The sequence below is a fragment of the Lutra lutra genome, chromosome 9 (assembly GCF_902655055.1).
Source record: "Lutra lutra chromosome 9, mLutLut1.2, whole genome shotgun sequence".
Taxonomy (NCBI): Eukaryota; Metazoa; Chordata; class Mammalia; order Carnivora; family Mustelidae; genus Lutra; species Lutra lutra.
In genome coordinates this window covers 98,114,762-98,128,529 of record NC_062286.1, presented here as the reverse complement: position 1 = coordinate 98,128,529, position 13,768 = coordinate 98,114,762, and the positions used below count along the sequence as shown (strand labels likewise).

Here is a 13,768-nt window from a genome sequence, read left to right as displayed (position 1 = left end):
AAGGACTATTAAGCCTTGATTGTCATTTTCAAGCCTAAAATCTTTTTGTACTTTTCATCCTAGAGCCTTTTTCTGGGTGGGCACTCAAGTCCCTTCTCTTGCACAAGTTCCCAAAGGGATGGGAGGATGTGGTCTGAGCTGCAGACCCTGCTCTTCCTGGTGGTTCATGATGTTGAAGCTGACTATGTTGCCCCTCCTGCCTGGTGTACCTGATGGAAAAGGAATCCTCCCTGTCCCCATATGAGGCCTGCATGATGCTGACACTCAGAGAAGGCACAATGCAGAATTTTGCACACTCCCTGGTACTATCTTTCCTGGATAGAAGCATCTGGAACATCACAACCGTGTTCTGCACCTAAGAGGTGTTCCCCTCAGCCTACCAGGTCCTGGGCCAGGGGTGCAATAAACAAGTGCCCACCCCATGCACAGTATGTGGGGAGCCTCCCATCTACTAGTTGTATGCCTTGGGAATGTCACTGCCCCTCTCTGACCTTCACGTTCCTCTTCTGAAAATTGGGAGTGGCAAGACGATGAACCTTGTAGGGTGACATTAGGAAATCATAGGAGGAAACATGGCACAGGCTTCTCTGGGTGCCCTGCTCTGTAGAAAGGGCTGCTGGACATGCTGGGCCTCTTTGTGGCTAATAGTTCTCTCTCCAGGGAAGACACTCTCAAGCTCAGCCCTCACAGGCCTGTGACCCTGTGGGTTTATGTAAAGGAAATGGAAAACAGGCAGTTTTCCTATTTGCAAAGGATGTCTGAGGTGCCATTTAGCTGGTCCTGGTGGTTGTCCTTTATGTGACCAGATTATAGGGACACTGGGAACACGCAGAGCAGCCCAAGGGCCACTCAATATTTGGAAAGTCTTGGTTGGGATTCTTTCATTCAATAATGTATATCAAGCACCTAGGAATGTGGGCACATTCTAGTCCCTAAGATACCTGAATGGACAAAGTAGAGACAATGTCGGGATCTCAATTCTAGTCTGAGGGTCAGATAGGCACTCTACACATCCTAAGCACATGTGTCCAGAGTTCATCAGATGGGACATCTTTGTGGCCTGATCTAGGGAGGAATGCATCCACCTCTATTGGATTTAGAGGATGGACTCTAAGATCATGGAAGAACACGATAGGTCTTTGGGTCCAAAAGGAGGGCCTCCTGCCTCCAAGGCACAGAGACTACAGGGGTTGTTGCTTGAGAGGAACTTTCAGGACCATGGATCTCCCAGATCTCTTGATTTCTGTGGGAGGGCATAATTGGGCAGCTTCCTGTGAAGAAGCCAATTAGTCAAGGTGAGCTGTGGAGGGGGTGCCAGGCTCTCTGGGAAGCAGAGCACAGTCTGGGCTGAGTTGGTGCCTAAATCTCCCATCCTTTGGAGGGTCCATTCTTGCTCTGTCTGCCACTCTCCATATCCACCTCTGCTGACCATCACAAGTGGGGCCAAGAACAAAAGGTGTGGTGAGCAGACCACTCAGCAGTTGGCCTCCAACCCAAGCCATTATACTGGTCTGCATGGAGGATGGATTAGACTAGACAGACACAGGGCCATGAAGAGGAAAGCCTAACTGGAAAAACCAGACTCATACAGGTTTTCTGGATGACCAGGCCTTCCACAGCAAGGACAGCTCTGGAGTTGTTGGAAGGGGCGGGGGCCATTCTGTGGGACCCACACAGAAAGAATGGTGCTGTGGGAATAGCATATGAATTGAAAGGCCAGACCTCTGACTCTGCTCCACATATGACTCTCCCAGCACCCTGTGTCCCATCTTGGGTACATGGCCTGGCCAGACTTTGCAGAATATCTGGCAGTCCCTGCACGGTGCCTGTTTTGTGGTAAAGGGGTCTATGTGCATCTGAAGTGGCATGACTGGGAACTGAAGAACTGTGCTCCCATTCTCCTGATACAGTAGGAACTTCTGCAGCTCACTGAGACTGAGGTGCAGGATGAGGGGCATTGCTTGCTGGGAAAGCAATCTGGGATGGGGTTGGTGGGCTGGGTACTCCCTGAAAGGCCATGAGGGTCTGTCATATTTTGGGAAAGGCACATGGAAAGTCATTGATGTGGATGAACCCTTCCCTTTCTCTTGCCCCAGTGTCAGTTCCATGACCCCCTTCCAGCTGCAGAGCCAGCCAAAGGGCCTCCCATGGGGCTAGAGGCAACCGGGGCTCTGTTTCAACCTTCACCTCCAGTGACAGAGCCAGCCTCCCCTCCATCAGCTGTTCCAGAACTGGAACAGGGGCTCCCATGTTGTATATGGGAGGTGGGTGCTGAGCTGTAGACAGTTGGACCATCAGCTTACCTGGGAACTTTTAGTCCAGCTTTGCAAATAAACACCTAGCTCACTCTAGCCCCAGAGGCATGCTGCCATCCCATGAACCAGCTGAAGGAGGAGATGCCTGACCTTCTGGACTTCCCTCCCAAGCTGGTGGCAGAGCAACTAACATACATGGATTCGAGGAGCAGCTGGGCTCTCAGGGTGGGGAAGGGCCGGCTTTTTTTCTGCTCCCAGCTGCCTTATACATGCCTTTCCCTGATGTGGATGCTTATGCTGTGGGGCCAGATCTCAGCTGCCCCCCTGACCAATCATAGAAACCCATCAGCATCCTTAAACCTGAGCTTACACTGTCCAGCTGCGGACTGTAGAGATAGACACTGATAAGGTCTGAAAGAGCTACCATGGAGATGAATTGAGCCAGAATGGTTATACAAATGGGCAGACTCTGGTCCCTTGGGTAGAAGAGGGCAGCTCCCTGTGTGCAGCCAAGTCCATGGGTCGCCCACCCATCTGCCTTAGAGGCTGAGCACCTTTAACCTGTATTAGGCACCTGAGGTGTCCTTAAGGACAGGTTGGACAGACAAACTCATGGTTGCAGCCACCATGTGAGAATGCACATCTGAAAGGAGAGAGGGACCTGAGGGATGAACATTCGCAGAAGAATACGCCCCCTTGGGAGCACCACCTGGAACTGCCACCTGGAGCTGGGATGACCAGGGTGCACATGCCCTCCTTCCTTCCCTTGCCTCTATTTGCTCCTTGGTCATCCTGTGCTGGGTTCCCTCAGAGAAAAAGAATGCAATTAAATCCAGGCTATCTAACCAGGTTCTGGCCACATTTGCAGTTTCCTGACCTTCAGCTCTGACCTGTGACCCCTACCTAGGACATGAGTCTTTCTTGTGCTAACATCTGGAAGGGTAAACAAACCTCCCCACTGTCCTCTAGAAGCTGTTCAAGAAGGTTCTGTGCCATCAGTGCCTGGGCTCCATCTGGTCCAGGAAGAACAAGCCAGGCAATGAGCACCTGGCACCCACAGTCTGGGCCACAATCAGCCAGTTCAATGGAGCAGCCAGCTGCGTCATCACCACCAGCCTTGTCAACCCAAGCATGACAGCCCAGGACAGGGCTATGGTGGTGGAACACTGGATCAGGTTGGCCAAGGTATGCTATTGGAGGCCCAGCTGAGTTTTCTTCTGAGCCTCAGGAACTGTTTTTCAGTCTTTATCACTTCTCAGAGTTGAAATCCCTAGTCTAAGATCTAGGGACTATGCAGTCCCTAGGCTTTTCCTCCCAGGGGCAGGCTGACTTAACTTGCATGGCCCAATGTTGGGATGCACAGTTCCTATGTGACTCCTTCTTTGGAGTGAGGGAAAATCCTCCCTCTCCTCAGCATTGTTACTCTTTAGGGCTTACCTGTCCCCTCCTGCAGGTCCCTGGACACCTGCTTCATCCAAGAGGGGAGCTGTAAATTGAGGGGAGACTGAAGCTCTAGAGCAGATGGGGCTCCTGCTCTCCTCCTGACAGCTCCACCTCTTCCCTCCCCCAGGCCTGTCAAATCCTGGGGAACTACTCCTCCCTACATTCCATCCTCTCAGCTCTGCAGAGTATCTCCTTTCACCTCCTGAGGAGGACATGGGAGAATGGACAGGTGTGGAATCTTCCACAGGCCTGTCCTTCTACCCATTAGTCAGTTTGGACCTCCTGGGAGTCAGCCAACACTGACCAAAGGACCTGGGTCTGGGGCAGATTCTCTCAGCCTCCCTGGGGAACGGGCTGGCAGCCTCCTGCTTTTGAAATTGGTTTTCCTCAATGTCCCACCCTGCGCTGAGCTGAATTCAATATATTTTTTTAAAGATTTTATTTATTCCCACCAACAGTGTAAGAGGCCACTTTGGAGAACAGTGTGGAGATTCCTCAAGAAATTAAAAATAGAGCTTCCCTATGACCCTGCAATTGCACTACTGGGTATTTACCCCAAAGATACAGATGTAGTGAAAAGAAGGGCCATCTGTACCCCAATGTTTATAGCAGCAATGGCCACGGTCACCAAACTGTGGAAAGAACCAAGATGCCCTTCAACAGACAAATGGATAAGGAAGATGTGGCCCATATACACTATGGAGTATTATGCCTCCATCAGAAAGGATGAATACCCAACTTTTGTAGCAACATGGACGGGACTGGAAGAGATTATGCTGAGTGAAATAAGTCAAGCAGAGAGAGTCAATTATCATATGGTTTCACTTATTTGTGGAGCATAACAAATAGCATGGAGGACATGGGGAGATGGAGAGGAGAAGGGAGCTGAAGGAAATTGGAAGGGGAGGTGAACCATGAGAGACTATGGACTCTGAAAAACAATCTGAGGGGTTTGAAGTGGCGAGGGGTGGGAGGTTGGGGGAACCAGGTGGTGGGTATTGGAGAGGGCACAGATTGCATGGAGCACTGGGTGTGGTGCAAAAACAATGAATACTGTTATGCTGAAAGTAAATAATCAATCAATCAATAAATAAAGATTTTATTTATTTATTTGACAGACTGAATTCAATATTTTCCCATGTTTCCTTGACAGCCACTGAACTCTCTGCTCATGGGAAACCAAAATCCACCAAAACAGAGCTGCTCAATTAATCTGCGAAGCCAGGCCCAGCATGACCCCCGTGAGAGCTCTCTTCCATGTCCTACAAAAACCTTAGTGCTCAGAGGAGTCCAGAGAAAACCCTCATCTAGGCAGTTTGACAGGTTGGGGTTCTCCAAGAAAAGGGCCTTGCACTCTCCCCTGCCCCATTATTCCTACACTGATCCTACCTTCCTTCCCTCTATTCAGCAAGAGGTTTCAAATTGTAAAGAAAGCTGTGTGCTCAAGACAACCCACAGGGCAGGAAACTACTCATCAAGTGGCACAGAAGGTGCAGGCCTAGAAATAGAGGAGGGGTGTGAAGGAACACAGTCCTGTGTGGATGGAGTAGGGAATGGCCTGAACCATTCCTTGGGGAGGGGAGGACTTTGGCATGAATGTGCTGACAGCCTGGGCTGAAGATTCTCTTGGGGCTGGGACAAGCTGGTGCTGCCCTTCCAGACTCCCTAGGCTAGATTTCCTGTCTTTCTATGTCCATAGCTGGCCCACAAGGGGGCTTGAAGAAACCCTGACAGCCCAGAGGGCAGACCTCTGCTCAGTGATGGGGTTGGGATGGGTTGAGGGCCACAACCATGATGACAGTCATAGGATCCTGAGTCCTCAGGAGATCATGGGAGGTAGATGGAGTTCTCACTTTTCTCGAGGAGAAAACAGGCTCAAGGAGGCCAGGCTACAAGGTCACACATGGACTGAATGTGGTAGCTGAGATTGTTCTAAACAGGCTAATGGCTTGCTTCAGGATAATGGAGCATCAATATCAGTGGACTTAGGTCAGATGTCTAGGGTCTGAATGGCCTGACATCAAAGACAGTGAGAACAAGTGGATGGAGGGTATTCTGCTCTCAAGGAACTTGTCCTTGGCCCTACAGGAGCAGCCCTCTAATAAATTTACTACCCTGGTGAGGCACCTGCAGAAAGCCTGGAAGAGGCTGCCAAAGAAGGGGAGTGTACCTGAGGTACAGGGTCTCCAACATCAGAGGAGAATGGCTCCTCCCTGAGGGCTGGAAGCCTCCAAGTCAGGACAGATGTGATTTGTGACTCCAAACCCACCTCCTGTTGCCACAGTTCCTAACATTCTTATTTCCAAGTGACCAGGAGAAGGGGCTAGAAAGCTGGGTACAGGATGCATTTGTGGGTGTGGAGCGGCCCGGGGCTCCATACCCTGTGATTTTCAACAAGCAGGCCCTGGAGTTGATCAGGAGGAGTCTGATGTTCTGGGAGGGGGAGGAGAAAGGGAATTGAATGGAAACTATTAAGGTTCCCTGCCCCCTTCCTCACCAGTGTGAAGCAGGGGTGGGCCAGGAGGCTGAAGCCTTTTCGGGGGAGGGTCCTGTGGCACAAGAGTTCTGGGACTCATCCCAACCCTACCCTCCATGACACAGGGTGTCATCCCCTACCTTGGCACTTTCCTCACTGACCTGGTGAATGTTGGATACTGCAATGGAGGACTACCTGGAGGTGGGTGAGCCTGAGCATTGTGGAGGAGGGACCAGAGTCCTGAGGTTTGGGAGCAGAAAGCCCTCGTACTGTGCCCTGAGCTCTCTGTACTTGACAAACCTCCCCTCATTACAACCTCACAGCTGCCCCTGTGAACAGGGGTCTTTTGCCAATCTCAGTGCTAAGTGAAAGGAGGCTGCACCTAAACTGGTGCCCAAGACTGGTGAAGAAGCAGAGCTTCGTGAAGGCAAAGCTGCATGAGGTCTGTCTGAATGGACTGCAGGTTCTCCCTCGGACCTTGCCTGTGGGAGGAGAATGAAGTGAGGACCCTGCACATCAGCAACACTTGAGTAGCCCAGCAGCCCCTACCTGCCTGAGGCTTCGGCTGCCCCCTTCTGTCATCACAAGGGTCATGTTGCAAGTTCCCAACCTGGAGCTGGTTCATCTTCCCCATATCCTTGTTTCTCTGGACCCAAGCACCTTGCCTAGACCCCACTCCCATTGTCTGCATCTCTACGCACCCCCCCCCCATGGGTCCTGGCCTAAGCGGAGCCTAAGAAAGAGTGGCTATAAGGTGCTAGTACTAACCAGGGTGCTCTTTCTGAGAGACTTTGGTTGTCTCCTTTCAAGAGGAATGAGATCCACCACCAAAAAAATAAGGTGAGCATATGCGGCACTGCCTGTAGGGAAGGCGAGGCAGTGGTAATCAGAGAGGTCCCTGGGAAGAACATTCCTTGGCTCCATCCCCTCCCCTCTCACTCACACTTACTGGGATTGGTTGCAAAGAAAGAAGTAGAAGACACATCTAGTTAGTCACTAGGGTTAGAAGAAAAGGAATCAAGGAGATCTTCTGGGAGGATGGGTGATTTCTACTTGCCTCTTAGAACAGGTTGGGACTGTATGAATTTGCATGCAGGAGGGTGGCCATGTGTGCCAAGACCTGGGATGGGACCCCTGTCCCACTGCTCAGCCCTCACCAGGCCCTGTAGCTTCCCCATCCAGGCTCCGTCTGCATCCTGAGCTTCTGTCTCAGCCCAGGAATACCAAGTCCTCAGGGACATCATGATGCTCCAGGTAACTGCAGAGAATTACACCCTAGAGCCCCAGCATCCACTCAGGGCCTGGTTCCCATCTGTGGAGTGGTTCAGTGACGATGAGAGGTGAGGCCAGGCAGGAGCTGAGTGAGGGTTGGGATGGACTTTTCCTGCTGGCCCCTTCAGGGATCCTTCTTCTATGGCTCCCTGGACAGCCTCAGGCTTTGATGCTGGGTTGCCTGATTCCAGATGTGGGTAACCCAGGAAGGGACTCCTGAAGTGAAGTTACTGGTCAACTCACAGGTGTCCCTCTGTCCTTAGCTACATCACGTGTCCTGCCAGCTGGAGCCCCCGTCCTAGCTGTCCAGCAGAACTCCAGCACCAGGAGAACTGGCCACAGCCACCATCAGGGCTGAGCCCGTGTTACCCGTGTTCATGCAAGGATTCCTCTTCTGCAGCTGGGGTACTTGTGGTGTGTGTGCCACATCTGCTCAACACCTTTTTCTCCCAACTATTTCCTGATTTGTGGGGAAAATAGTTAATAGTATTACATAGTTTTTCTTAGGTTACAATAGTATTATATTAAAGCCCTTTTCTTAACTCTTCTAGCTCAGGAGTGTGGTTTGGTTCTTTTACTTCCTACAGTAATGGAGAAGATGCACAGACTGTCCTATCCATTCCTGAGCTAAGAAATCTTAGCGTCATCAGCTATTCTATGTGGGAGGAAGGAGAAGTGCCAGCCCACCTCACTAGGTACCAGTGGCACTCCCAAATCCTCTTTTCCAGAGGACAGGTTCATTTCAGTATAAGGAATTTGGGCAAACAGCAGAGACAGCCCTCAGGACCCCTGAGATGGAGAGGTTACAGGTCCTTTCCCAGGAACAGCAGCAACAAGCACTGAACTGGAAAGGCTTTAACAGTTCCTTACACTCCCCAGAACTATGTCCTCCCCATGAAAGGAGCTGCCTTTCTCCACTCTAAAGCAAGGAGAACTATGCCTTGCTTCCTTTGTGACATGGGGTTTTTGTTTGTGTGTTGGAGTTTGTGTTTGTTTGGACTCTGTATTTAAAGGTGACCATTTCCTAGTTCAGTCTCTGGAATTGCATCAGCACTAAGTGGGGAAGAACATGTAAAGAGATCCAATCCTGCCTGTGGAAGGGACAAAGCCAGAGGATGATAACTTGTAAATGGAGGAATGGCAGTCAGGACTTTCCATTCTCAGTCTCTCTCTAGGCTCTCTAGGTTCACCCTTTACCAAGACTGGAATCCTCCTGGGATCTTTGTTCCTGATCTCTGGATTCCTTTCCCTGCTTGTTTTGGGTGTGGGGGGAAAAGGAGGGGAGATATATCTTGAAGGCCACAGCTGGGCCTGGTTCCATTCACATCTATGCTGACCTAAGAGCTAGGATTTCCAGCACTGCCGCATATCTTTAAGCAGTCCTTTGGAAGGCAGCAGTGCCACCAGGCCCCAGCCTCTTGGTAAGATCCATGGTAGCCACTGTACCCTTGCTGGGGCCTGATGGAGCAGGGATTCATTCCCTTTTGCAGGAAAATTGTCCATATCCTTGCTCCAAGAATCTCCACACTCTCCTTTCTGGCCAAGGGGACTGTTAGGTCCATGTTGTTCTGAAGTCTATGGTCTCAAACACTCACCTGCTTACACACTCAGTCTCAGTTGACACAGTTCCACTGACTTGTCTGAAATGGGGAACTCATGTGACCCCATAGACGTAGGGACAGACTGAACGTGAGCAGATGAGATGCATCTATCTTGCAAATGGATGGCAAAACAAAGCAAGGAATACTTCTACCAGACATATCAGACTGTAGGAAAAAAAAGAGTGTAGTAAGACAGAAAGAAGGACCCTACATCATAATGGAAACCACACAATAAACAGAACCATTTTAAATATGTAGACACCCAACACAGGAGAACCCAAATGCATAAAACAGGTGCTAACAAACAGAAAAGAACTCTTTGACAGGAATACCATACAGTGGTGGACTCTATCACCCCACCTATTAATGGAGACACGATCCATACTGAGGGTCAATAAGGAAACTATGGCTTTGAGTGATGCACTGATTTGAACAGATGGATGTAGAACATTCCACCCTATAATGGCACAATACTTATTTTCCAGTATAGTTCACATGTTAGGCCACAAAAAAGTCTCAACAAATTAAAAAAGATGGAAATCCTACCATGCACCTTTTTTTTTATAATCATTTTTTAAAATTTATTTTCAGCATAACAGTATTCATTGTTTTTGCACCACACCCAGTGCTCCATGCAATCCGTGCCCTCTCTAATACCCACCACCTGGTTCCCCCAACCTCCCACTCCCCCCACCTCTTCAAACCCTTCAGATTGTTTTTCAGAGTCCATAGTCTCTCATGGTTCACCTCCCCTTCCAATTTCCCCCAACTCCCTTCTCCTAACTCCCCATGTCCTCCATGCTATTTGTTATGCTCCACAAATAAGTGAAACCATATGATAATTGACTCTCTCTGCTTGACTTATTTCACTCAGCATAATCTCTTCCAGTCCCGTCCATGTTGCTACAAAAGTTGGGTATTCATCCTTTCTGATGGAGGCATAATACTCCATAATGTATATGGACCACATCTTCCTTATCCATTCGTCTGTTGAAGGGCATCTTGGTTCTTTCCACAGTTTGGTGACCGTGGCCATTGCTGCTATAAACATTGGGGTACAGATGGCCCTTCTTTTCACTACATCTGTATCTTTGGGGTAAATACCCAGTAGTGCAATTGCAGGGTCATAGGGAAGCTCTATTTTTAATTTCTTGAGGAATCTCCACACTGTTCTCCAAAGAGGCTGCACCCACTTGCATTCCCACCAAGAGTGTAAGAGGGTTCCCCTTTCTCCACATCCCCTCCAACACATGTTGTTTCCTGTCTTGCTAATTTTGGCCATTCTAACTGGTGTAAGGTGATATCTCAATGTGGTTTTAATTTGAATCTTCCTGATGACTAGTGATGATGAACATTTTTTCAGTTGTCTGATAGCCATTTGTATGTCTTCATTGGAGAAGTGTCTGTTCATATCTTCTGTCCATTTTTTGATATGATAATCTGTTTTGTGTGTGTTGAGTTTGAGGAGTTCTTTATAGATTCATATATATTCATATATATATATATTCATATATATTCATATATAGATATCAATCTTTTGTCTGTACTGTCATTTGCAAATATCTTCTCTCATTCCGTGGGTTGCCTCTTTGTTTTCTTGACTGTTTCCTTTGCTGTGCAGAAGCTTTTGGTTTTGATGAAGTCCCAAAAGTTCATTTTTGCTTTTGTTTCCTTTGCCTTTGGAGACATATCTTTAAAGAAGTTGCTGTGGCTGATATTGAAGAGATTACTGCCTATGTTCTCCTCTAGGATTCTGATGGATTCCTGTCTCACATTGAGGTCTTTATGAAAAACCCACAGCAAATATCATCCTCAATGGGAAAAAGCTCGCAGCCTTCCTGTTGAGATCAGGAACACGACAAGGATGCCCACTCTCACCACTCTTGTTCAACATAGTATTAGAAGTCCTAGCAACAGCAATCAGACAACAAACAGAAATAAAAGGTATCCAAATTGGCAATGAAGAAGTCAAACTCTCTCTCTTCACAGATGACATGATTCTTTATATGGAAAACCCAAAAGACTCCACCCCCAAACTACTAGAACTCATACAACAATTCAGTAACGTTGCAGGATACAAAGTCAATGTACAAAAATCAGTGGCTTTCTTATACACTAACAGTGAAACTATAGAAAGGGAAATTAGAGAATGGATTCCATTTACTATAGCACCAAGAACGATAAGATACCTGGGAATAAACCTAACCAAAGAGGTAAAGGATCTGTACTTGAGTAACTACAGAACGCTCATGAAAGAAATTGAAGACACAAAAAGATGGAAGACATCTTGTTAAAATGTCTATACTGCCTAGAGCAATCTATACTTTTAATGCCATTCCAATCAAATTTCCACTGGTATTCTTCAAAGAGCTGGAGCAAATAATCCAAAAATTTGTATGGAACCAGAAGAGACCCCGAATCGCTAAGGAAATGTTGAAAAACAAAAATAAAACTGCAGGCATCACGTTACCTGATTTCAAGCTTTACTACAAAGCTGTGATCACCAAGACAGCATGGTACTGGCATATCAGACACATAGACCAGTGGAACAGAGTAGAGGCCCAGATATGGACCCTCAACTCTATGGTCAGTTAATCTTCGACAAAACAGGAAAAAATATACAGTGGAAAAAAGAGTCTCTTCAATAAATGGTGCTGGGAAAACTGGGCAGCTATATGTAGAAGAATGAAACTCGACCATTCTCTTACACCGTACACAAAGATAAACTCAAAATGGATAAAAGACCTCAACGTGAGACATGCACTTTTTCGACCATGATTCTATGGAACTATAGATCAACCACAAGAGAAAACCTTGAAATACCATGAATCCACGGAGGTTAAAGAACATGCTACCCAACAGTGAATAGGTCAGCCAAGAATTCAAAGAGGAAATAAAAAATTACATGGAAGGAAAATGACAAGCCAAGGGACCCAAAACTTTGAGATATAGTCAAAGTGAATCTAAGAGAACAGGTTCTAGCAATACAGGCCCACCTCCAAAAGCAAGTAAAATCCCCAATAACATAAGCTGATGCAAAAGGATCTAGCAAAAGAAAAACATAGAGCTCCAGAGCACCAACTCAGCCTTGGTGAGTTGGATTTCCTGCTATTGGGCCCATGCTTAGCTTCCATCTCTGCTCTATGTCACAGCCTCCATGGAGTTCTTTCCCTTCTTCCAGCACAATTCCCACTGGGGACACTGGGAAATCAACCCTTCAGAGGATTGTAGAATGAGAGAAATGGCCAAAAAGGCAGTGGAAACAACCACCCCTTCCCCATTGGTGTATCAGTGTGGTTGATTAACTTTTCCTTGTGGAACATTCAACAGTGGGTGTTTCGGAAGGTCCTCTCAGGTTCTGATTCCCTGGGTATCTCCTGAAAATGCAGATTCTGACTGAGTAAGCCTGGGAGGGACCTGAGAGTCTGCACTTCCATCATGCTCCCAGCTGATGCTGAGGCTACTTGTCCATGGACCCTACAGAGAAACAAGATGCCAGCGGACCAATCAACATAAGTTCATCTCTTTCACCACCAAAAGATATTTATCAGCAGCAGCCTGGCAACAACAGAGAGATGTTTTATTATCAGGAAGATGAACAGCCAGGGCAGGGCTTTGGCCACAACTGAAGGCCTCTTCTCATGTTCTCTTCCAGAGTAGATCGAAGCAGGTTGGAAGGGCTCAATATTGTATGGGTTTCATTAGGCTGGTGGCTTTTCTTTCCTGTATCCTCCTGTATCTCTGTGATGTGTGCAGAGCACAAACTCCTTTCAAGAGGGATGGCCGAGGCTGAAAGCAGGGTGGGAGACTGAGATCCTGAGCCAGCCCTGACATGTGGGTAGAGTCAGGCTCTGATGGCCACTCTGTGTGTGGTGCTCAGGGTCCCTTGGACATCCCCATGAATGGGCTGGAGGAGCTTGTGAGGGGAGTGGCATAAGGCACTGTTGTAAACTATATTGATTTCCCAAAGGATTTTACAAGTGCTCACAAAAAGTTTTAACCTAAGGCCTGTGTGTCCATTATGAACAGGGAGATAATGTTCAGGCCTCACCACAGCCTAAGAGTGCAGAACAACAGGGTTTTTGTAGAGTGAGGCATTCATATTGAAGATAAAATATTAGCTTGGTGGTCCGGGATAATGAAGGTATTTATTACTCCAGCTAAGCATATGTATTTCAGCCTGATTCACAGGTTACTCGTAAAGAGTCTTGGCTTATGAGGTTCTGGACTGGTGAGGTGACCAGGTATAGATTTGGGATAAAGGCACCAAATATCAAAGGAGCTCAGGAGGACAAAAAAGCTGTGATGAGGTGATATAATGGAAGGAGGAATAGTGATGTACTGAAAACTGAGATTGGCTTCTGAGAGTGTCCTTAAAAACTCTCAGCTACAGAGAAAATGGTCTCAACCAAGCCCTCAGAGGGAAAACATGCACACACACACACACAAATGGACATTTTGAAGGACTTAGGAAGCCAGGTGTCCCAGTCACCTAAGAACCAGTCTACAGCTGGACTCTGGGAGGACAAACCATTGGGTTGGCCATGACCTGAGAAGTGACCTTGGACCAGTCACATTGCCTTTCATTTTCCACATCTGCTGGGGACAGAGGATGACTCTATGTTCCAAATTTGGCAGGTGAGCTCCAGAATACAGCTCAAAATAAACGCTAAATCCATTCCATTTTCTCTACAAAGAAAAATTGGGGGCACCTGGGTGAC

At 47.8% G+C, this 13,768-nt stretch overlaps 2 pseudogenes; both read left to right on the top strand.

The window, feature by feature from the left end:
* Window positions 1–254: 254 nt before the first annotated feature.
* On the top strand, window positions 255–2,660 carry LOC125109861 (ral-GDS-related protein-like; annotated as a pseudogene).
* A 3,630-nt stretch (window positions 2,661–6,290) lies between these two features.
* LOC125109675 (ral guanine nucleotide dissociation stimulator-like) lies at window positions 6,291–7,959 on the top strand (annotated as a pseudogene).
* The last annotated feature ends 5,809 nt before the right edge of the window (window positions 7,960–13,768 follow it).